Source organism: Taudactylus pleione, unplaced genomic scaffold (genome assembly GCF_031769625.1).
Source record: "Taudactylus pleione unplaced genomic scaffold, aTauple2 ptg000671l, whole genome shotgun sequence".
Taxonomy (NCBI): domain Eukaryota; kingdom Metazoa; phylum Chordata; class Amphibia; order Anura; family Myobatrachidae; genus Taudactylus; species Taudactylus pleione.
This window is the reverse complement of record NW_028285073.1, coordinates 3,053,837-3,077,068: the sequence shown is the minus strand read 5'-3', so window position 1 is coordinate 3,077,068 and position 23,232 is coordinate 3,053,837. Positions and strand designations below refer to the sequence as shown.

The 23,232-nt window shown below is 39.4% G+C and overlaps 1 protein-coding gene across 1 annotated transcript in view; it reads right to left on the bottom strand.

Moving 5' to 3' along the window:
• The window catches only part of MARCHF4 (membrane associated ring-CH-type finger 4), a 274,704-nt gene that overhangs the window by 442 nt on the left and 251,030 nt on the right, over positions 1–23,232 (bottom strand). The gene's annotated exons all lie outside the window — the stretch shown is intronic.

The window sequence follows — 23,232 nt, the reverse complement described above, 5'->3', positions numbered from 1 at the left end:
GTACTGTATACAGTAAATGTTTCACATTACAACACTGTAAACAATTACAGTACTCTTTCTGTCTCCTAAGACTGTGCATGTGTTATACAGTATATACAGGTAAATATAGGAGATTACACAGCGCTAAAACTGTTTAAGCACTAACCACTATTGTGAGATTGTATAGAGGCACAAGATAATAAATATGATAAATACAGGTGTATAAAAAACACTCCCTAATTATATACTGTACGGTAAGGTACAGTAGGTGTCAGCTCAACAGTAATAACATGTGTGAATATCTCAACTGATATACAGTACAGTACTGTAAAGTACAGCACCAAATTTGCTATTTTTATAACATAAATCAAAACTTAGTGTGTACATGACCATTAAAACCACTAGTCTCAAAGTTAAATTTGCAAAGTGGTGCAATAATGCAAACACACGTTAAACACAGCAATATTGTGACTGAAACAAAATGGCCACCGAGCAAAACAAGATGGCGGCGGTCAGTCACGGGAAACTATGAGGGGCAACGGGAGGCTAGGAACGATCGGTATGTGTGTGTGATAGTTACTGGATTCACAAGTAAGCCTCTACGGGGATGGGTGAAGGACGGGGCATACCGAGGCAGCGGGACGATAAACAGCAATATTGCGACTGAAACAAAAATGGCCGCCGAGCAAAACAAGATGGCGGTGGTCAGTCACGGGAAACTATGAGGCGCAAATCAGCGTCTAACACAGCAAACTGCAAAAACATAGCAAGCTACCGTACTTACAGTACCAGCGAGTTGATACTGTAGGAAACAGCTGTAGAAGCTCACGGTACAGCAACAAAGGTGACTCGGAAGTCAGGCAGAGTTGCAGAGGTAGATCACGGTAATGAGCAGCAACAACAGCGACTTACAAGTCAGGCAGTGTTGCAGGTAGTAGTACAGTATCTCAAGGGTTCGTACTGTTGATACGTGCCGATGAGACAATCCGAGCAGCAAGTCCGTACAGTTAAGTAGCAGATTCACAGTGTGGATAGCTAGTGTGGTCTGAGACGCTCTTTTATGCTACCAGAGACAAAGAAAACCTTGCCGCCGAAACTCTGCCATGCCATTGGACCACAAGGAAGTGCATTTTTCAAATACACCAATCAGCGGCAAGATTTTCTGCGGGAAGGAATTCTTTTGTCTCTGGTAGCATAAAAGAGCGTCTCAGACCGCACTAGCTATCCACACTGTGAATCTGCTACTTAACTGTATGGACTTGCTGCTCGGATTGTCTCATCGGCACGTATCAACAGTACGAACCCTTGAGCTGCTGCTACTGCTACTACTACTACTGCTACTACTACTACTACTACCTGACTTCTACTGTAAGTCGCTGCTGTTGTTGTTGCTGCTCATTGCTGTACCCTGGTCTTCTACAGGTGTTTCCTACAGTATCAACCCGCTGGTACTGTAAGTATGGGAGCTTGCTAGGTTCACGGTCATTTTGCAGTTTGCTGTGTTAGACGCTGATTTGCGCAGCGAGTTTTCAATGCATATACGGTACCGTTTTGTTTTGCTCGGTGGCCATTTTAGTTTCAGTGGCAATATTGCTGTGTTTATCGTGCCGCTACCTCGGTATGCCCCGTCCTTCACACATCCCCGTAGAGGCTTATTTGTGTATGGAGTAACTATCACACACACAACGATCATTCCCTAGCCTCCCGCTGCCCCTCATAGTCTCCCATGAGTGACCGTCGCCATCTTGTTTTGCTCAGCGGCCATTTTAGTTTCAGTCGCAATATTGCTGTGTTTATTGTCCTGTTTGTCTCCTTCATACGGTAGATGCATATTTGCGTATTTAGGGGCATACTGTATGAAAGCTTGATGTGAGATTAAATTGGGAAATATATATCACAAATTAGCTCAAAACTATCATTTATTAAACACAGCCTGCAAAATGAAATTTACTAGCTGGTTATACTGTACATGTTACGGCTGATGTACAGTAAGAATGTAATACCCCCCTGTGTTTAAGAAACTGAACATTAAATTATGTACTGTATACTGTACTCAGTCTGTATACACAGCAACAGTACTGTAACGTATTTCTCTTGTTCTTTACACAGATTTTGTCGTCAAACATGGCAAAAATCAGCAAAGCCATCAGCAAGATAATTGCAAGCATGAAAAAAGAACACAAAACAACACGACAGATCCATGCCTGGCTGAAAGAGTGTGGTGTTCTTGTTAGTTTACAGACTGTGCGCTATCATGCATTTGAGAGAACGCGGACCAGATATAGATTTCCTTCTAAATGCACATGGTAGGTACTTTACATCAACCTTTTTTTATTACAGTATACTGTATGTTGCTAGATTGGTACTGTATTGTGTTCCAATTTCAACACTAACTGTCCAATAATTGCTATATGCTCTGTATGTGTTCTACCGTAGGAGCGTCAAAAAGATTGTGCACAAATTGACTTGTGAGGATGATGAGCGTACAGCTTTACAAATAAAACGTATTCTAAAAGCAGAATGTGACCTGGACATCTCCTGTTCCAGCATCAAACGGATGCGTAAGGAACTGGGATGGACTTTTGGCCCTACAAGGTACTGTACATACTGTAAAATATATATATATATACTGTATATTAATAATGCACTGATTTTACATGACAGTAAACTAAAACTTGTTTTTATTTCACAGGATAAATCCCATGATAAGGGATGTTAATAAAGTAAAGAGAGTTGAACAAGCACGACGGTGGATAGATAGTGGAGAGAATTTTAATGACGTCATTTTCACAGATGAAACTTTGGTTTCTCTCGAGAGGTTCTCAAGACTGTCCTTCTGACACCGTGCACATCTCTCACTTAAACCAAGTCCGAAGCATCTGTTAAAAGTCCATGTATGGGGAGGTATATCTCGTTGGGGTGCAGGACCGATCTATATTTTTGAAGGTGCAGTACAGTAATGCTTGTTCTAAAAATTATTTACAGTCCTGTACAGTGTACGCTTGTTGCTGACAATTTCTCATCTCTTTAGGCATCATGGATAAGACCTTCTTCCAAGAAAAAATAGTAGATTGCTGTATGGTGCCATTTGTGAGAAAATGCTTCCCATCAGGACATCGATTATTCCAAGTTTTCAGGTTCCTTTAGTTCATATACAGTACAGTAGTAGTGGCTGCTTCAACATCCACATCCATAGTTGCAGACATACAGTAGTGGGTGCACCATGAATTGAGAGACAGGCTTCTACTGTACATCTCCAGTATGATTAGAGCGGCGGTCCCTTCGACATCAGGATAAGGTGAGATTTTTGGTAATGTTAGTGCTCTGTTATCGTATTCAGACAGCTGGTGTTCACCTCCATGTGGGGCACCCAAATAATGTCTTGTTTCATGTTTTTTTTTTTTATCGTTATATTATGGGCTGTGGGCCTAGGGGCACTGCTTACAGTATTTCACCACCAGGCTTAATTACAGTATAATACAAATTACTGTAGTTATTAATAAAATTGTTAGTCTGGTTAGTTAGGGCATATATTAATGTGGAGAAGTGGATTAGTGTGACACTGTTAGAGCAGGGAAGGGCTCTGCACAGCGGATTCTCTCTCCTACAGTACAGGGTGTGTGGGATCAAGCAGGATGAAGAACAAGAGCATCTCCGGTGAGAACCTGTGTGTCTGTCTTTTACTGTCTGTTTGTCTCTGCCTATCCTCCTTTCTTCAGGGTGTACAGTGGACCTTGCACTCTGATGCACGGTAGAGTCTGCACCTGGTATAGGTGAAACTCTGGATCTGAGGCCAAAAGTGCCAGTGATGATTTTAAATTAAAAGCCAACTCTTTTTGTGTAGTCCTCGGTCCAGTAGGGCGTATTGGTCAGCATTGAGGAAGGACTGTTCTCATGTCATCTCTTTCCTCCTACTGTAGGTACTGTACAGTAGTCATGTCCGTGTCCAGCTTGGAAATCCAGGACATGCCAGCGGCAGAAGAAAGAAGCGTGTGACAGTAGAGGACTACAGGAGTGGAAAGCTAAAGAAGTTCCCCCGCCCCCCCCCCTCTGTAAAGCATGTTACTGTAGGTTAAATAAAAATTGTCATTAATTTATACAATTAATGTTTGTACTGTATGTAATTCAGTCTTTAAGTGCGCCTGAGACCCAACACGTGCATCTGTCATTAAAAAGGTACTGTACAAAAAGTCAATAACACACAGATGCAGGGGTGTATCATCCTATTTGCCAGGATTTCACTCACCAGGGGCGCGCCGGCCGATGGGGGTTGATGCCCACAGTCATATACTGTACAGTATCCCTGTTGCCCATCACAGTGATTTCACAGCTGCCCGGCACTTACAGTAGAATACAGTACAGTAGACATACAGTACTGTATACACTGAGGGACGTTTTCAATTTAGGGGTGGTCTATTTACTTTTTTTAGCCGATCTGGTATTTTCACTCCAAGGGGGTCTATTTACTGTACTAAGCAGTGTTAGACAGTGAGAAGTGATAAAAAAGTGATAAGGTGTCAGTCATTCAGCTCCCAACTGTCATTTTTCAAACACAGCCTGTGAGATGACAGTTGGGAGAACATTGGTTGGCACTTTTTCACCCATTGGAGCAAAAACACGGGATTGGCTAAAAACAGTTTGGGAGATTACGTCATTTTGCCAGGCGTAAAATTATCGCTGTATTCAATTTGAAAGCTTTTCTGCCTACTGTAGGTGGGAAGTCAATGCAATGTACAGTAAGACAGTATGTTAAAAAGTTTTGCCTACTGTATGAATAGCAGGCGGAAAAATTTGGTGAATTGGGGTGCAATGTTGCGGGAAGCCTTCAACGTCCCCTAAAGGTACTGTAAACTGAGTAACTTTTTTTTAAAAAAGTCAGAACACACTAAAAATTCACTTTCATTTTGGGGGGCGGAAGAAAAAACATTGGGGGGAAAAAGTGAAACTTGTAGGGGTAAATTTACTAAGATGGGAGTTCTATTTAAGAAGTTACTGTACTGTATGTTGCCCATAGCATCCAATCAGATTCTACTGTACTTTATCTACAGTAGCACCTTCTAGAAGATACTGTACAGTAATACCTGGAATCAGATTGGTTGCTATGGGCAACATCACTTAATAGCACTACCATCTTAGTACATTTACCCCCTAATATATAAAATGTACTGAGTTTAGTAAAAAAAAAAAAAGCGCTAAATGGGTATACAGTAGATCTGGGCATGCGCCTGAGATACGATGATGTACAGTATTGTAGGAAACACTCAAGCCAGGTGCAAACTTGGTATTGCAGGCGGCTGTAGTGTAATGGTAAATAATCAAACCAATACATTACGCTGCCTGTGCAACCCTTTTGCGGGTTCGAAGCTTGAAAGGTTACACTTTTTATTTTTTATTAACAAGGTTAGACTTTTTGGTCAAAGTACTGTGGCATAGAAATACCAGAATTTCTGGATAATGTACTGTATTAGTGAAGATTTAAAACAAAATAAAATTACCGTATACAGTATGTACTTTAAAGGTCTTGAACCAGCGGGACAAGAAAATGGTAGATGCAGTAGGGCTAGGCATTAGCCCCCTAGACTACTGCATCTACTGTACTGTAGTTCCTAGAGTCATGGAATCACTACAATGTCTACCGTATTTTACTTACAACTACAGTTATAAGTACCGTATTATAACAGACAACTGGGCATGCGCACTGCTATGAGACTCAATACGCCACAGTGTAGCGCGCAACTAGCAATGCGGTATACTGTATGGCATACCGTATGGAGCAACAAACTACAGTACTGTAGCTGGGCACATCTACAACAAGACTGAACTACAGTATTATAGTGAACATTAAAAAAATAAATTAAATTATAAAGGTCTCAAACATAAGGAGAGAAGTGTAAGCAAGATGGATCACCTAAGCCCTTGCTCACAAGTCTCTCCTAGTCCTCTACAGTACTTTATGTGACATCTACAGTACCATACGATGAAGTATAGTACTCAGGCGTCTGTAGCGTAGAGGTAAGAAATCGAACTTCTACATTGCAGACGTCTGTACAACCCGGGTTCGAAACCAGGAAGCTTAATAATGAAGCTTTTCATTATTATTAGACAGTCAAGGTTATACTTTTTATTTTTAATATTATTATTACACAGTCAGTGTAATAATAACACACTTTCACTGTGACCCTGTGACTTTTCAATCATGACCCGGTACTGTACAGTATGATATTCCATACTGTATGCCATAGCGCTACAAGGGTATGGCTATGGCGCAGCACCACTTGCAATGCATTGCAACCCCGCCACTGGGCACAAGCCAGAGATCCTATTTGTACCGTAACCCATCAGAACTGGCTATAAGTTACCACAACGCAAACTGTGCTGACATTGACGCAATTTTGCGGTTTAAACGCCGAGTCAGTTTGTACTATAGAGACCCCTCTCTTATACACAGTCAACTATCAGTTACTAAACATATTAAATTACTAATGTTACCAAGTCTAGGACAGCATTTTCATTGACGTAAGTTTGCGCTCTGCATCTGCCCTACAAACTGCTGTTAGTCCACTACTGTAGCACCTTTTGTAGTAATGAATTTACTATTGTGTATACTGTGCGGTACTGTAAGTCTCGGACAGTGCAGAATGGCACTAGTGTGAAAATTCAACAGTACTGTTAGCAATACAGACAACTGGGCATGCGCCATAAAATAGCGCTACTTAATGTATGGCTTGGCTCCACTGGACATGGGGCACACATTCCATTGTGATTAAAATCTGACCACTGGGCACGCGCAGACATTGACGCAATTTTGCGGTTTAAACGCGCAGTCAGTTTGATATACAGAAACCAGTCTCTTTAACAGGGCCCATTGCCACTTGATGGTCATAATAAATCACTATAATGTCCGCGTTCATGTCAGCGCCGGCATTGATGCAAGTTTGCGTTCTAAGGTACAGTACTGTATGTACAATAATAAAAATCCTAGTTTCGCTGTTTGACTCCTGAAGCACTGGGCAGACATGCGCTCCACATGTACTGTATTGAATACTGAATATTTTAAGTGAAGATTTTAAAAATAAATTAAAAAAACATACTGTATTTTCAAGGTCTCGAACCCACGGAACAAGAAGAGAGGAGAAGCAGTGAGACTAGGCATTAGACCGCTAGGCCACACGCTTCACCCATTACTAGAGTTCTGTAGTTTGTAAAGTCTAATGTCTAAGCTTCTGTCAAACAATCATCGGCCGGTGATACAGAACATACCGTATGGTACATTGGAAAGTGACACCTGGTGGGCAAAATGTTGTATTACACGTAATGAAATCAGACGCATGCGCTATGTAGTTTAGGAAAAGTGATATCTGGTGGGCAAAATGTTGTATTACACGTAATGACTTTTTTCACTAATAAACTTTCTTTGTGGCGCGACTCATGGCATGGTGTGTGGCACGCCAAGCGTGGCGTGAGAGATAGCGCTGTGATGCCACGTTATAGCTGGGCACATTAGTAGAAACAGTTGTAATTCCAACACCGTTCACCTGATTTGGATGTAATTACCCTCAAATTAAATCTGAAAGTCTGCAGTTAAAGCACATTTCGTTTGTTTCATTTCAAAGCCATTGTGGTGGTGAATAGAGGCCAAAATATGAAAATACTGTCAATGTCCCAATATTTATGCAGCTGACTGTATATATATGTATATATAACTATGATCAGAAACCTTCCACTCTCTTTCAATGTCTAACTTGACTGATACAAGCTAATTTCCAATAGGTTGCTGTCAGGGTTGTGGCATGGCTAGAGCCGGTGGAGAGTGCGATATAGGACAGGAGGCACTGCCAGGAGCAGACTGCCCATGATTTTATATTCCACAATTCGAGTGATTGACCGCCGGGATCGCCCACCTGGTTCCTGGTGGTTGAACAGATGCCAGAGGCAGCATGCAGTTACTGTATTCCCATTGGTAGCGTAGCTCTTCATCTTCACATGGTGCATCCCATGACCCTTTGCTATGCTCTCTTCATTCCAGCCATCACATCTGGACCTCTGCTCTTTCCTGTTTCCCGCACATGACAGTTTAAGTACAGTAAGTTTATTCCTACTCACCAACCTAATAAGGCTCCTATTTAGTGTTTGTATGTCTGTCTGTTTTCAGCTACACCTGTGACCTCCCCCCACTTACTTCTTCCATTTGCTTATGCTACCCATCTTTCCAGGGGCATTGTAAGAGAGGAGGGGGCCCATGTGGTGACTCAGTGGGGGCCACCTCTTCTCTCCGGTGGTCCCACAGTGCACTGTAGATTCTGGCTTAGTCTGTGCCATTTTCCCAGGGACACTAGTACTGCACATGCATAGGTTACTGGGAAAATGGCCACCAACATTTCCCCAGTGATTTTTTGTGATCTGCACCGCCGGCTCAGCGCTGCAAAGCAGCACAGTGGAAAGGTAGGTATAAGACTATAGGTGCAGGGTGTGTGGTGTAGGCCCCTCTGGACCCAGGGGCCCATATGCCCCACACCCATTATAGATACACCCCTGCATTTTTCCTCTGTGCCCCCGCCACCCTCTTTCCTGAACCATACTTGCCTACCCTCCCGATTCGGCAGGGAGCCTCCCGAAAATCGGGTGCCGCTTCTGTTCCCCCAGAAAGGCAGACAAGCCTTCCAATGGCTGCCGACCCCACATTGATTACTTGAGAAACCCCCACATCGGGGGGAGGCCGGTGACGCGATTCATGCTGAATTGTATAATTTTGGCCCTGTCCCCTGTTTCACAATGTCTGTAATATTGGCATTGTGTAGTGGGGGTGGGGCCAAAATGCCCTTGCGCAGACCACGCCTCCGTTATGCCGATATGACTGCTCCCTCCAGGAAGGAGAAACCAGTAAGTCAGCAACCATGTCCTGAACCCGTTACCCCTTTTTTCTTGAACATCTTCTATCTTTACACCTTAACTTCTTCCTCCTTTTCTCCTGTAGTCATTGGAATCCTACTGGAAACCAAAGTGACATGGAGAATCCTGAGCATGGCAGTAAGGCATAATCTTCTGATTTTAATTATTTAAGTTTTCTGACACCTCCTGCTTAAAAACCAAAAAGTCAGAAAGATTGTGAGGCCGCGTTCACGGTTTGTATTCATACTGAAAATCAAGATCAAGCAAACTTTTGCCCCTCTGCTCCCCTGGTCCTCTCCTCCTAAGGCTATCCCATCTCCCTTGCCTTGGTACACGTCTGAACTTACGCATTGAGGAGATGCAGCAGTCTTACAACAAATTTTAATGTAGTGTGTCTATACACACACACATACATATATATATATTTTTTTTATATTGATGTGTGCCGACACCGGTGTTCTGGTTTTGGATCTGTATCTCCTTCAAGGTTTTGGATGTGGATTTTTTAAATTAAAAAATAGATTAAAAGTTTTAAAAACAGCTAAAATCATATCATTTATGCAATCCAAAACACCAAATTCGGATTTAAAATCTGAATTCTGAACCGCAAAATGATCAAAACCGCCACCCTGATTTACCCGGATCTCCTCAGGAGATTAGTACCGCGACTCGGATTTACGAAATTCATGTGGATTTGGATTTCTGGAGAACCAAACTGCACATCTCTGCCAGCACTGCTGTGCTGGCAGAGTGACTCCTGATAGTTCCCACTGACACAGAGTAGGACCCAAGCCCTTTGGACTTGCCATATTTATTAGGAGTGGGAGACTGTCTTGCCCCAGACACTCTGAAGCAGCCCAGACAGGGCTGCTTTGTCCACCCCCCTTCCTGCTTCTCACTTGCAGAGTACATTCCACCATGCTTTGCATCCCTACTGATCGCATATGCACTAAAAAATGGGATCAGTAGCACAATGGACAGCTCTTCCAATAAGAGTTGTCCTTTGCAATGTGCGCTGTGCCGTGTACTTCCGGGTTTATGACACGGGAGTCCATCTGTGCATGTGCAGAGTGATGCAGAGGCCGCGGGGCATGCTGGGAGGGATCCAATCGAATCCCTCATAGCAGCACGATGCGATAGAAGCCCATAGGCTTCAATAGGGTAACACCAGCAAAAGCTGGTGTTCCCTCAGCATCGTAGACCCAGCAGTCAGGTGATGATGCATACGGAAAGTGCTAGTAAATCCCCGAAAACTGGGTTTTTACTGCATTTTCCATTTAGTACATCCCGCCCTTGCTCTCCAGTGGTAAAAGTTCTTGGGCACTCTCAGTACAAGGAGTGTAGTACCCTCGGGGGCATATACTTGGGCAAGCTTTTAAAGTTGTATCCTCCATAACTCCCCTACCTCACAAATACACACCACTGCCAGTGGTGAGATATGTTCCACATACAAGGGGTTCTAACTTGGACTGATAAAGCAAATCCCCTGATAAAGCGTCAATGTGTATCACGGGCACTACAATGTGGTATAATGTGTATTGAAGGCACTATAGTGTAGCATAATGTGTCTTGGGTCACTATAATGTGGTATAATGTGTATTGGGGCACTGCAATGTGGTATAATATGTATTGGAGCACTATAATGTGGCATAATGTGTATCGGAGCACTATAATGTGGCATAATGTGTATTGGGGCACTGAAATGTGGTATAATGTGTATTGGGGCACTATAATGTGGCATAATGTGTATTGGGGGTACTTTGTGGCATAACGTGTCACGGAGCACTATGATGTGGTATAATGTGTACCCTGGGCACTACAATATGGCAAACTGTGTTCCCGGGGCACTACAAAGTATATTGGCAGGGCCGCAACTAGGGGGGGCTGGAGGTGCACGTGCAGCAGGTGCGTTGCTACACCCGGCATCAGTGACCTCCAATCCGGCGCCGCAGGGAGACTCTAAGGTGGGTGCCTGCTGAGATTTTATTACCAGAGGGCGCCTGGCTCTTCCCTGCAGTGCCGCGCTAGCCGGAGGCTGGAGTTCTCTCCTGAACTCCAGCTTCCGGTTCTCCCCACAGGCACTATGGGAGACACGTCATGATGTCTCTCCCATAGTGCCAAGGAGCAACCAGGTGGACCCAACGGCGGCGGTCACAGGAGCGGGGTTTAAGGTAAGTATTTTTTTTTGTGTGTGTGTAAGCGGCACTATGGGGGTATTACCAGGGGGACTACAGGAGCATTACCAGGGGGCACTATGGGGGCATTACCAGGGTGCACTATGGGGGCATTAGCAGGAGGCTGTACATGGGCAATACTAAATGGGCACTACAGGGGCATAACTATTGGTATTACTACATAGGCACTACAGGGACATTACCAGGATGCTCTACAGGGGCATTACTAGGGGGCACTACAGGGGCATTACTAAATGGGCACTACAGGGGCATTACTAAATGGGCACTACAGGGGCATTACTAGGGGTATTATTACATGGGCACTACAGGGGCATTACTATATGGGGACTACAGGGGCATTACTATTTGGGCACTACAGGGGCATTACTATGGGAACATTACCATATGGCCACTAGTACAGGGGCATTACCTCATCTCTGTATGTAGCCACTTTCATTGACAGGCCCCCACAACTCTCATAATGTTCCCACTGAACGGACAAGATTTTCATGCATTTTAGCCACCTCCCAGTCACCACCCAGGAACACCCATCACTTTCCACAACATATCTGATATCATGCTTCTCCATCACAAAAGTGCTTTAGGGTTTTTTAGGAATTGCAAAAGAAGAAGTTGCAAAAAATTGCTCAACTATGTGAACATTGGCATTGCCTGCAGCTCTATATCAGGTCCATAATGTGTATTGGAGGCAGTACGATGTGGCATAGTGTGTTCTGGGGGCAGTACGATGTGGCATAATGTGTATTGGAGGTAGTACGATGTGACATAATGTTTATTGGAGGCAGTACGATGTGGCATAGTGTGTTCTCGGGGCAGTATGATGTGGAATAATGTGTATTGGAGGAAGTATGATGTGGCATAATATGCATTCGGAGTACTAAAAAAAAAACTGATGGTGATCATTTTAGCATATTCAGAGCACTAACATGTGGCAGTTCAGCTTCAAACAAGGCACAGAGTGGCATTGCAGTGGTAGACAGGATGGCAGTTTAATAAACTATACAACCCCTAGGAATTTTAAAAACCAAGAATGTTTTCCTTAACTAGGTCAGATACCCAACAGAGTTGGAATGTTTATGGACTGAAGACAGGGAAAGGACAGAAGGAATGATTAGATTTTAATTTATTTAATTTAATATTTTGATTCTTTAAAAAAAAAGTATGAGGGTAGATCAATCTAGGATCAAGTTTTTCAGTTCCTAAAAGACATCTTTAATCTGGAGGAGGTTTTTAATTTTTTTAAACATCATGATCTAATAAAAAAAAAAATTAGGTGGCCTTGCTTGTGGAGATGCTGCTAGAACATACTGTAAACAGACGTTTACTAGTTTGTACTCAGGGAGGTTGTTAGGGATAATGGGACAAAGACTTGCTGTTTACATCAGAGGAAAGCAGCCTGTAGTTCTCCGCCCACCCCATCAATTTGGTGGTTCAGAATTTTCTTTAAAAAAAATGAAAGGGGCATGCAGAGAGACACTGTCTGTGGCCATTACAATTTCTGGACATTCATAAACCATAAAATTTAAAAGGTCAGACAGCAATGCCTGAAAAAGCACATAATGCAAAGAAAAGAGGTTTCAAGATGGAATTGTCCATGGGCCCTCCCACCCACCCTTATGTTGTATATATGAAACAGGACATTCACAGCTTAACAAACCAATCACTTCAGCTACAGTGACTGCTACTTGTGGCTGAAATGATTGGTTTGTTTGACCCCCCCACAAAACAAGCTGCCAATGCACAGTGGACATTGGTGGCAATGATCCCATACACAAACTGGCTTTACAACATAGGGAAGATCAGATGTCATCATCATCATCATCTCCAACAGTGTGTACATCCTCTTCTTCTCACAATATTAATTTGTCCCTGCTGAAATCCACCATTACAGATGCTTCTGTATTTTTTGTTTTATTAATTGCTGGTAAAGGTCTTCCTCGTGGAATTTGTAATTCATTTTGATGATCATCTTTTCCACATTTTGGGGAAGTAATATCATACGGCGATCACTGACAAGGTTCCCGGCTGCGCTAAAAACTGTTTCAGAGTACACACTGGAGGGTGGGCCACTTAAGTAAGGCAAAGCCAGTTTGTGTAAGGGATTACAAATTGCCTCTTTTTCCTGCCAGCAGTGAAACGTACTTTCTGACATGCCTATTTGGATGCTATACCTAAAATAATCATCCACCATTCTCTGAATGGTGACTGTATCAGAAAGTCACCATAGACAAGTCACTCATTGTAGACAGTTCTTTCAGACCCAACCAGATGTCATTTGTTTTGCTGACTGATATGCATCACCGAAAAACAAGAAAAAAATGTATTCCTATTTGGGGCACTCATAGGATCATATATTGTATTGATATAATTAATTAATCCTCTAGAGTATAAGAATAAAGACTACTGCTCAAATGACATAAAATATAACTTTTATTTCATAATTATTTTAAAAAAGCAAGCAAAATATTAAAATGTGAAAAAATGAAAAAATCAAATGGTGATAAATTATCTTGTTTGTAATATAATATGTAAGATCTCTATCTAAGATCGTATGTTATACTGGGTTGTCAGATTTAGATAGGTTTCATGAAGACCCACAGATACAGATATACAATAATTAATAAAGTAGTTTGAGATCTAACTGATCCTACAATATTCACAGATATCAAAAATGTTGTTGACTGGACTATCCTATCGTAATCATTGGCAACATGGGTCCACATTTAACAAATGGTCACAATATGACCATCACAGCCAGAAAAATATATTCAACACATATATGTCCTCCGTGGAGACTCAATTACCAGTTGTCTCATTAAAAGGAATATTATGGAGAGTCCAGGGAATCTCTACTGGAATTAATTTAGCATAATCACTATATCCACCAGAGATATATAAATTCTCCAACAGTGCACAAGTCAAAGTAATACTTATAATGATCTGCATGATTTAGTGCCTCAAAACGGGATTGTATATAGCCGCTTAAATAGTTGTTGCTGCACCCCTGTTAATTAATCTCATATTCACCATATGGTTAAATAAAATCATATGTCTAGTTGTCATAGTTATAAGTAGTATAATATTATTACTGTTTATTCAGAGGTATTTCAGTGTCCCTAAGTATAATGTAATACTTCTCACTTAGCGTAATTCACATCTCTCCCTAATGTTTTTAATCAGATTGTAAATGTTGTATTTCACAGATCATATGGAATTGCACTGTTTTTAATTTATTAAAGGAGAATCAATTGTAATTACTTCCTGTTATATTGTAGCAGGAGTAGTGCAGTATGTCAATATTGTCACTATTCACAAAGTATCTCCTTATTTTCTGGGTGTAGATGTTAAACCCATTTAGATTCATGTATCTCTTGTGGGCATTTAATTAACCCTCTTTAGGGTCCACACAATTATACAAGACTGAACAAACCACGTGGAGTGGACAAGATGATAAACTTAGGGTAATAAATCTGACAGATATTGTTTTAAGTGATAGACATATAGATGTATTGAGTAGAGGTCTGACTTTTTCTCCAGAAACACACTTCAACAGATTCAAATGGGAGAAGGATCTCCACCTATTCGGGAGGAGGCTCCTTCTTAGGAAATATTTTGCTGAATCATCACCAATAGAAAGAACGAACATAGAAAACCCAATTGATTCTGAAATTGAACTTGCAAGTGATGAACTCCAAGCTATCTCAGATTTAGAAGAACTGGCCACAGAATCTGATATACCTGAAACCACCTCGAGATATATATGCAAAAAGAGGAGTAACTTTTGTCCATCTGGTAACATCTGTCCAGAAGTAGGGACATTTATGAATTTAGTCTCACGTGATCTGGACAAACTATGGGATGATCAGTCTAGATTTCAGAAAAGGATAACAAATCTGAAAAAAGAGGAAATTGTGGCACTAAAAGAGATTCAATCCTGGGAAGGAGTAATAATCAAACCTTCTGACAAAGGAGGCAATGTTGTTCTCTGGGGGAGAGAACAATATATAATGGAAGCCATGAAACAACTTAATGATGTAACATGCTATAAACATCTATTACTGAGCCCCATGGAAGAATATAAGAAACAATATGAGAATCTTATAAACAGAGTATATGAAAATGGGATCATCACCAAAACAGAACGAGACTTTCTAACTGTGACAAATCCGGTTGTGGCAACCTAATATATGTTACCCAAGATCCATAAAAATGAACAACAACCCCCAGGACGCCCAATTCTATCTGGAATTAAGGGATTAACAGAAAAAGCGAGCCAATTTCTAGATAAACATCTTAGAGGTTTTGTGCACAGTCTCCCTTCTTATATACAGGACACTATGGATGTCTTACAAAGACTGGATCAAATACATGTGGACTCTGATGTGCTACTGGTTACATGTGATGTGGAATCACTGTATACCAGTATAAAACATGAGAAAGGCATAGAGGCCATAAAGTTCTTCCTTGCTAAAGAAAGTATGACAGAATTTAACCAGTTTTTGATGATTTTGCTCACTTTTGTCTTGACCAAGAATTTTTTCGTATTTAACGATAAATTCTATTTACAGATTCGTGGGACTGCGATGGGGGCAGCGTGTGCCCCCACGTATGCCAATATATACCTAGGATGGTGGGAGGAAACTATGGTACTCAATGAGCAAAATGAGAAATATACCAAATATGTGCTCATATGGATGAGATAGATAGACGACCTCTTGTTACTATGGGATGGCTCCAAGAAGACACTAATAGAATTTATTGAATTATTGAACAACAATGATTTAAATCTAAAATTGGCCTATGAAATGAGTGAGAATGAGGTAACCTTCCTGGACTTGAGAATTAAAAAGATGGAAGATGGCCAAATATCCACGGATCTTTATAGAAAAGAAACCGCGACTAATAGTGTCCTACACAAAAATAGTGCACATTTCCCTCCGGTATTGAAGGGTATACCTAAGGGAGAATTTTTACGTCTCAAAAGGAACTGCTCCAGTGAGGCACAGTTTCAGAGTAGATCACAGGAACTCACACAAAGATTAATACATAGGGGTTACAGTAGGAGGGAAATTAAAAAGGCACGTTATGGAGTCACCATGAAAGATAGGAATTCCCTTCTATATAGAAAGGAACAGAAAATTAAATCAGAAGTAATTAGATTCGTTGGAGATTTTTGCATGGAATGGTGACAAATTATGGAAATCATTAACAAACACTGGCATGTGCTTACATTAGATCAAGACCTAGTACTAGGGTCAAAAGAATCTTTAAGTTGGAGACGTTCAGCAAACCTCAAATATAAGCTGGTACATAGCCATTTTGTTAAGAGGAAGAGGAAAACCCTGGAAACAAAGGGTTCCTTCAAATGTGGAGGATGTAAAGCGTGTAAATTTATGCAAAAAACTAAGGAATTCAAGGATAGGTATGGCAAGACACACCAAATCCAAGATTTAATCAACTGCAGAACATCTGGAGTCATTTACTGTATCACATGTCCATGTGATATGCATTATATTGGCATGACTACTAGACCATTAAAACAGAGGGTGTTGGAGCATGTAGGATCCATTAGGAATTCCAAAAGGGATCTTGAAAAATGTAAACAGCTCACATCAGTGGCCAGGCATTTTTGTGATAAACATCACAGAAGTCCCGAAGTATTAAAGGTTTTTGGCATAGAACAAATACATTTAGGTATAAGAGGTGGTGACCTTACACAAGAATTATTAAAACGAGAAAGCCAATGGACTTTTCTTTTTGGGAGTCTACAACCAACTGGATTAAATGAATATATCAATTATAATGTCTTTTTGGAATGAATTTGATATGACACTTGTATATTGCACTTTTAGGAAAATGTATAATATAATCTAATTGAACATAATTTAATATAGAACTTACACTACATTAATTTTAATTCTTTTACCAGGACTAATTAATTGATTGGACTTTGGAATATTGCACTTTCTTTAGACACTATATTTTAATTATGGAACAGTAATCATAATTCTTATAACACGATTAGTCAAACATTTATAAATTCATAGATATTTTTTACACAAATAATTAGTTTTCATTTATCTAATATATTTTTTAATCTTACCAAAGATCAAATAAGGGTATAACAATCGATTTATTCACTTTTTTCCTTTTTTTTCTTTATATAAAAATTATTATTAATTATTATTAATACTTCACATATAATTAATTATAGTTGTTATTTATTATTATTGACATTTATTCACATTAATATATAAGGCTGAGAAGTAATTTAATTTCATCTGTATTTTCAACCTCTTTTATTTTATGACAGTTGTCTATTAGATATATCTCTAAAAACATATATATAATATCATAATATGAGAAATAACTGAAGGACATGGTGAATGGTTATTAATTAATAGAAATCAACATCAAGGACTCTCCACTGATAAGTCAATCGATATCAAAGAATAATTTAATTCATTTTATTTTATCCTATTTTATTCTGAATAAGTAAAACATCTATTATGAGTTGGATAAACAACAGCGCTGATAGGCTTACATCTCCATCTATCAAATCCCGGAGATGTAATTGGTTCTAAAGGTGAATAAAGAAGCAAGCACCCCAGCCGTCGGGTTGCTCCTATGATTAAGCTCAGTGCGAAACGTACGTCAGGGTAGCAGCACGCGCCTGACAGCATGTGCCTGATTTTAACAGTTCTAATCTATATGATGAGATCTTACGAATATATGTGATGTTACATCAGGCTACAACATATGTTTAGTAGCTACACTGGGTCCGATTAAGGTTATGTTTGAAATGCCACAAGGGCTTCATATTTATAATTGTTATTGTGAATGTCCGTCCTCTTAGATACAGAAACTGGGGAGAGACGCTGACCACTCCACGTGGTTTGTTCAGTCGTGTATAATTGTGTGGACCCTACAGAGGGTTAATTAAATTCCCAACAGGAGATACATGAATCTAAATGGGTTTAACATCTACACCCAGAAAATAAGGAGATACTTTGTGAATAGTGACAATATTGACATACTGCGCTACTCCTGCTACAATATAACAGGAAGTAATTACAATTGATTATCCATTAATAAATTAAAAACAGTGCAATTCTATATGATCTGTGAAATACAAAGAATTTATATATCTCTGGTGGATATAGTGATTATGGTAAATTAATTCCAGTAGAGATTCCCTGGACTCTCCATAATATTCCTTTTAATGAGACAACTGGTAATTGAGTCTCCACGGAGGACATATATGTGTTGTATATATTTTTCTGGCTGTGATGGTCATATTGTGACCATTTGTTAAATGTGGACCCATGTTGCCAATGATTGCGATAGGATAGTCCAGTCAACAACATTTTTGAAATCTGTGAATATTGTAGGATCAGTTAGATCTCAAACTACTTTATTAATTATTGTATATCTGTATCTGTGGGTCTTCATGAAACCTATCTAAATCTGACAACCCAGTATAACATACGATCTTAGATAGAGATCTTACATATTATATTACAAACAAGATAATTTATCACCATTTGATTTTTTCATTTTTTCACATTTTAATATTTTGCTTGCTTTTTTAAAATAAATATGAAATAAAAGTTATATTTTATGTCATTTGAGCAGTAGTCTTTATTCTTATACTCTAGAGGATTAATTAATTATATCAATACAATATATGATCCTATGAGTGCCCCAAATAGGAATACATTTTTTCTTGTTTTTCTTTGAGTCTATTTTTATTCCTGGGTGCACCCCTTCCACAATAAAGAGATATTTATTTACTATAGGACAGGAAGGAAATATCATACTTGATTTTGTAACAAATATTGGTCTGTGCGGATACAATTTGTGTTTTTTGTCCTTGATATGCATCATCCCAAGCAGTGGGTCTCTTGGGAAAAATTTTTACTTTCCTGGCATCCACAGAAACTGGAGGAGATGCTGCCATGTAAAGTGCCTCTTGAGCTTACAATTATTTCACCAACAGCTCTTTGTATCTTTTCAGATTTTTGGAAAGAAAGACACAAGGTATGACTTAAACCTAGGACCAAGTGTGGTCGCCAAAATATAGTGATATGATTTCAATAGATTGATGGCCCTTTGATCCTGGTGAAGTGAATGAAGGGCATGATCTACAAGTCCCACATACTTAGCAGAATCACTCCGTTTCAGCTCCTCCTTCAGTTTCTCCAGATGCTTTTGACAAGATCCTGTATAGTGAATGGCATTTAGGCTTTACATGGATGTGTGCTTATATGGATAAATACACTTATCTCACAAGGTGTATCTCACAAGGAATAGACCAAAGTTTAATCCACTGATTAATATATATATATATATATATATATGTGCGCTGAAAAATAAGAAAACATGCACCTAATAGTGTAGTATTTAAAGTAAGGCAAGTGGTGCTCAATATAGGTATTGTGCGTACCAAACAATAACTTTCAATAAAGCTTATCTGATGTCCAGGTCATCCTCCTATGGTCAGGAAACAAAAACTGCCAATAGATTCCGGATATCAATCCAAGGACAGGTACCCTCTTAAATGGACCTTAAATGAAAGGGCTCCAACCAAGCCCATACATGTATTATGGTGTAGTAATTCATTCAGCCATTTAGAGTGGATAACAAATAAATATTTCTGCGTACCAGATAAAGTAAAATGTAGTGTGTATAAAGATAAGCTTCTTCCTGTTCTGTGTGTTACCAGGGATCACCCTCTACTTCATACATCAGGGGTATCCAGCCTCAAACCATAAAAAGGAGATTGATCTCTATAAATAATTTTTTATTTTCCAAACACATGTAAAATGAACAGACAAACTGTTAACAGGAATAAAATAAATAAAAGATGCTTATCTTTAGTAAGTTTAAGCAGAAAAGAGTCCACTTTGTTGGAGGTGCAGAATAACCAGACCCAACGCGTTTCGTCCTATTTGGACTTCCTCAGGGGTGATGCCCTGATTGTGGAGTGCCTCCTTTATATACCCCTTAGTAGGGGTGTGCCCAAATTTCACATTGAACATGCTAAAAATGCCGTCTGCACATGTTCTTTGCGCGGTGGCCATTTTGATGACATCATCAACTTGCATCATCTATTATGGAAACAGATTAACAACACTAAACTTGCATCCGCATTGTTCATCACAGTGAACACGCGGTATAATGCATAAACTGCCTCAAATCAGCATGCACCTTATGCTTAAAAGTCCATATTCAGAATAATAAGCCGCGATCCGTACACCGGAAGTGTTGCAACGCACTTCCGGGTCCGGCGCCATCTTGGTTGGGGACGATGTATTATCCTCTTAATTCCTTATACAGGAAGTGCGGCCGCGCACTTCCGGGTCTGGCGCCATACTTGTGGAAGCTTAATGTGTATCTAAGCCCCAGAATCTAAAAAAATTGTGCACCAGTATTTCTGTATCTCAGTATAACACTATATTGGCTATTGTACCGGCAGCCATATTTTTTCCCTTCACTGTATATTTTCAGATCACTTCAAAAATGTTTAGGTCACATGGTCTAGGTAATAAAAGATCAGATCTTTGCCAAAGAATCTTTGGGGAATCAAATACGGTAACCCACATAAATCAGGACAAGAATATTGATAGTTTCTTTAGGGATATTGAAAAACTCCTTATAAAGGAGACTAAGATTTGGTGGGATATACAAGGCTTAGAATATTCCCTAAAAGCAAATAGAATACCTAGGGGCCTACGTATCCAAAAAACTCCAAGTTTTGGTTTAAATAACCCTCCCTTTATGGAGAAATGGGATTTTATTCTTCACGATTGTGCTAATAATCTAATGAAATTGATTATAGAAGAAAAAAGAAACCAATTGGAGAGTCTAGAACACCAAATCAAACTAAAGGAATCTAACATGTTAGCCCATAAAGAGAAAGAAGATTATAAACAAAATGAGGTAGTACTACAAAAGAAACTAGAAAAGGTTGAGGAGAACGTTATAAAAATAAAAGAGAAAACATTTCTCAGAGATAAATTTGACTACAAAAATAACCAGATTAAAAATTGGAGTTGCCCAAAATTTTTTTATAGGAATAATAATAGGTCCACATCACATAATCGGGCCTACAAGGAATGGAATTTAGTTCCGAAAAAATCGAACACACCAAGATTTAACCCAAGCCCGCTTGATAGGGAGGGGCTACCGCTAAGAAACAGGTTTTCAGCACTAACTAGACTAAATTCAGATAACGATAATGATTTTTTATCCCCTGCTCCTACGCCTTATCAGCAAAGGATGCAGAAAAGAACAATGTTCAGGGATCAGTCACGACCTGCTTCTCCATTAAAAAGAAGACACACAGAGGAAGGAGAGCAGGGTGCAGAAAGGGACTCAAAAAGGAATTTTCAACATTTCAAACCACCCACTTTCCTCACCAGAAATTTCTCTCTTAACAAAAGGTTTAAAATTTGCACCTAATCAGAGAAGCAATACATTTCAAAATGTTTGTAGACCTGAATAAATTTACTAGAAAACTTACACTAAAGAGGCATTTTTTACACAAAGAAACAGCAGTCATGGCAAATTATGAGGCTTCTAAGTCAGGTCTAAATCTTCTAAGTTTTATCCACTCGAATCAAAGAGTTCTAACATCTCAATGTTTCATGAAATGGTGAAAAAGGATTTATTTGATATGGATGTTATAAGCTCTACAAAAAACAATATTAATCCTAAAGAGAAACAAGCTTTAAAAAATCTTCAAAATAATGAAAATATCGTTATAAAACAAGCTGATAAGGGGGAGGGATTGTGATAATGAATAAGGTTGATTATGTTAAAGAGGCTGTACGGCTCTTATCTGATCATAAATCCTATAAATCCCTCCCATCTGACCCTACAGAAAGTTTTGTTAATTCCCTAAGATTTTAAGCAAGGATGAATACCAATATATTATGTTATCTAACCCAGTGATTCCCATATTCTATCACCTTCCTAAAATTCATAAAGATTCAAGAAATCCATCAGGTAGGCCCATTGTTGTGGGTATTGACTCTGTGACCTCGCATGCATCTGAATACATTGAAGTCTTTCTAAAAAAATATGTAATACAGCTACCATCCTATCTAAAAGACACTACAAGTCTTCTAAACTTTAAAACAATAGAATGGGAAAGTGATTTTTTTATGGGTAACTATTGATGTCCAATCACTTTACACTTGTATAGAACAGAACAAAGCCATAGGAGCATGTAGAGATTTTTTAGAACAAGACCCAGAGATGTCCATACAACATAAAGATTTTATTTGTGATCTAAATTTATTTGTTTTAACGCATAATTATTTAACATTTTTAGATCAAATTTAGTAACAAATTTGTGGGACTGCAATGGGCACAGTGTTTGCGAATAGTTATGCAAACTTATTTATGGGCAACTGGGAGGCAAATTTTATCTATGCCAATAATCCTTTTAAAGAGAACATCTGTTTTTACAAACGTTACATCGACGATATTATCATTATTTGGAAGGGAGATGAGAAGGTTTTAAATTAATTTTTTAATCATATTAATAATAATGATTTTAATCTTACATTCACCTCCAATGTACAGAAAAAGGAGATTGAATTCTTGGACATAGTTTTAAAAGGTAAAGGGAACAAAATTGAGACCAAAACGTTCATTAAATCGGTCGACACTAACAGTTACCTTCATTATAGAAGTGGGCATGTCAAAAAATGGAAGGATAACATTCCCTACTCTCAGTTTCACCGTATAAAGAGGAACTGTTCTGATACAGGGGTTTGTTCACAGCAATTGGATATTTATTCTGAGAGGTTCCCAGAATGAGGTTACCCCGAGAATTTAATCTCTGAAGCCAGAAATAAAACTGAGACACTCCAAAGAAATTACCTGATGCAATATAAAGTTAAGGAAGAGAAAGGGGAGTTGGTTCCCTTTGTAACACAATTTAATACTGATGATAAGAGAATTAAACAGGTGATGAATAAACACTGGGGTATTCTGAAACTAGACCCAGTTTTGAAGGATATCCTGCCTCAGAAAGCTAAAAATCTGAAAGACATGCTAGCACCCAGTCTTTAAAAAGAAAAGGATCTATGAAGTAATACCTTGAATAGGTGTGTGGGATCTTTTAAATGTGGGAAATGCAACATGTGTAAATACCTTC